Here is a 3,278-nt window from a genome sequence, read left to right as displayed (position 1 = left end):
GGCGACCGGCGGGCGGCAGATGGGCGGCGCGGGCGGCCGCGGGAGGAGGCGGAGCCACCGGCCCGGGCGCGCCCGCCCCGCCCCCGCGCCCGCCGCCAACCGTGCCTGGGCGGGGCCGGGGCCGCCGCCGCGTCTTTTGAAAGTTTGCACCGGTAGCAAGCTGGAGAGGCAGGGCTGGCCTCCCGCCCTCGTCGTTCCCGCGCGCACCGAGCTTGCTCTTTCTGCCACTCGGGAGGGGCCGCCGGGTGTTGAGGCCTCGTCCAGGCACTGGGCCACTTTGGGTGGTGCCTCGACTCCGGGACGACGTGCACACATGCAGGTCACGCCAGACAGTGTCAAGGGCTCCATCCATGACAGTCCATCCAGGGTGAGATGGGGAGGGGTGGAAACTTCTCCATTCCCTAGGCCGCATACCTGAGGAGAGACTTCAGTACGTATAAGGAGGGCTGTGGGGAAACCCAGACTGAGCTTAAAGTACTGCCCACACCCTATGTACCAGGCCCTCTGCGGAGGAGCCCCAGACACAGTCCCTGCTCTCAAAGAAGAGAAAATTAGCAATTAAGATCACATAGTGATCAAAGCCAACAATAACATGAAGTGTCAGGTAAGGCTGGCTGAGGGTTTTTGAGAGAACAGGGTGGGTGGTGTGAGGTGGTGTTACCAGGAGGGAGGGGGGGTGTTGAGGGGGGAAGGCGCATCCACTCCCACTACATAAATCTTTTCTCAGCACCTTCCAGTCTTGGCTACTCTCCTGTACAAAGGCCTCTAGTCCAATTCACAGACTAACACACCAAGATGGGGGAGGTGTGATAAGCCTGTGAGGAGACCCAGTCCCTAACCTCAGACTCCCATACTCAGTATTCTCATCAGCGTAGGAAGCAGGGTTATTACCTCCACAGCACAGACAGGGTAGACCGAGGGTCAGTGGGTAGAAGAAATGTCCAAACCTACCTCCCAGTTGCTGAGGGCAAGCTCCCTCTGAAGCTGTGAATAGAAGGGTGCTCAGAGGAGACCCGCCTGCCTTGGTTTCTCCGTCGTCCTCAGACTCACTCTGCCACCAGGAAGCCATGACCAGACCTATTGTGTACTGAGTTTCTAATTCTCAATTACAAGTGCTCTCAGTTATTTAAAATTTCACCCCAAACTCTGGTGGGCAAAGGTACTTTAGCTGGGTGGGCCTTCAGTCTGTATGACCCTGAGGTCCTTACAGAGGTCACCATTGCTATAAAAGGAGTTGAGGAATTTCACTCAGATAAAACGGCTCAGGACAACAGGACTTTGTGGCGGCAGGGTGGGAAGCTGCTGTTAAAAAGCCATTTTCAAAGCACTCCAGCAAGTAGCTGTGTTTCAGTCACCCAGATGTTCACTGCAGCCGCTGAACCCACCCAACCCCAGCTGTTCAGGTGTGTGTCTGGGGGTGGGGAGGACATGTGAATTTGAAAGGCTGAGATTGAGCCTCTCGGTCCCCATTTAGACGTGCTGTGGAGAAATGCTATGTCTTCCACGTCAGTGACAACAACAGCAGACCATGCAGGGAAAAAAAAAAAAAAAAAAAAAAAAAATCAGGATCAGGGAATTTCTTGAAGGTCCAGAGTTCCAAATTAGTGTGTTAAATAGCATGGGTTTAAAGCGATGCTGTTTTCTATCTGCAGTCCAGCAGAGTCTAGACTGTCTCTTATTTGGGTATTTATGGTAATTGCTCATCACTGAGGTCCCCTGCCACCCTGTCCTGTCCCTTGCTGCAGCTGCTGCCTTCCTGTCCTTCCCCCTGCCTCCCCACATAGCGCTGGCCCACTCATCGCATACTGAATACAATATCTGCAGAGAGGCCTGGCTCTGATGGGCAGAAGACAGAAAAGAAGGATGGAGGCAAAAGAGAAAGAAAGAAGAGGAAGGGGAGAATTGGAAAGGGATGAGCGGTTGTGACGGTAGTCCCGCCTACTCATCTTGAGTGACAGATGTGGGCAAAATAAGCAAACAGAATAAACAGTGCGTTAAAACAAATGGAGACTGCGGCCAGGCCGGCCCAGGCTGATTGGCTCATCCTAAAAGCTGCATTGCCTCTGAAGCCTGCCTCTCACAAGAAAGCTGAGCCGACTTGAATAAAGGAGAGGCCAGTGGCTTAGCCACTGAAGGAGACCCCTGGGCAGGAATATACTGTGGTGGGTCATTCTAGAGACCCAGGCTAGAAAAACCACAGAGGGCATCCCCTGATCAAGGCTGATCTCCCATGGCCCTGCTTCTGTACTCCCGAGAAAGCAAGAAACTTCTATTAGCATGGGTTAGGAGATCTGGGACCAGACCTGGTACAGAAACATGGAATGACAGGAGGAACATGGGTCCCTGCTCATGTGCTGCGCCTGGGGCTCTGTGACCACAGATACATCCCATAATGCTTTCCTGCCTCTGCCACATCAAAGAAGACAGCTCGAAAATTCAGCTGTAGACACAGAGTCTCAGAAAGTGGAGTCCCTTGCCTCAGGCATCCAGCAGCTAAGAGAGTGGAGATGGTTACCCAGGTGAGACCATCTCCAGTGTTCCTCAAAAGTGAGAAAAGAGAGGCTCTACCAGGGGCCGGGGCACTGGAGCTTAGAGGAGAGGGTGGCAGGCAGAAGTGTTCCCACAGGGCCCAGGGGATAGGGCAGGTAGGATACCATCAGACTTTGGCCAGAGCCTTCAGACTAGCTATCCCAGCACACGACCACCTGCCTCATCTGGCACGGAGACTAGACTACCACTTTCCTTTGGTACCAACCCCACATGGGCTGTAGGCCCTGGGTGAGCATCCCTGAAGTTATACAATGCTAGGAGCCTATAGAGCAGGAAGCAGTGAGAAGCCTGGTCCTGGCTCTGCTTCTGTGGGGCAGCTCTGACAGATGCAGCCCTGGTAGCAGTAGGAACATACACCCGAAAGACCCACCTGAGCTGGAGGTGCCACCACAGGCACATCCATAAGCTCGGGAAGCCAGAATCCAGGCTGCAGTTGGATTACAAAGCAGTTTTAAAGTTACCACAAGAAGGCTGCAGAAGACCCGTGAGTCCTGGTGAGTTTGGGCTTCAGAACAAAGCTCTTGTCTCCTAACACCAAGGGATATACTCCTGAGACTGGGTGCCTGCCTGAAATGCACAAGACCCTGGATTTTGTCTTCATCATTGAAGAACAAGCCTAAATTTGCAAATCTCGGGGTCATAAGGTCTCATTTTATCTCATTTGCTGTGTACAAAGTGCCAGCAACGGGGTAAGAGGTACCTGGCACCGCTGTCTGAGTCCTCACCAC

This window comes from Mus pahari, chromosome 21 (assembly GCF_900095145.1).
Source record: "Mus pahari chromosome 21, PAHARI_EIJ_v1.1, whole genome shotgun sequence".
NCBI classification, from domain to species: domain Eukaryota; kingdom Metazoa; phylum Chordata; class Mammalia; order Rodentia; family Muridae; genus Mus; species Mus pahari.
Note: the sequence above shows the minus strand (reverse complement) of the source record.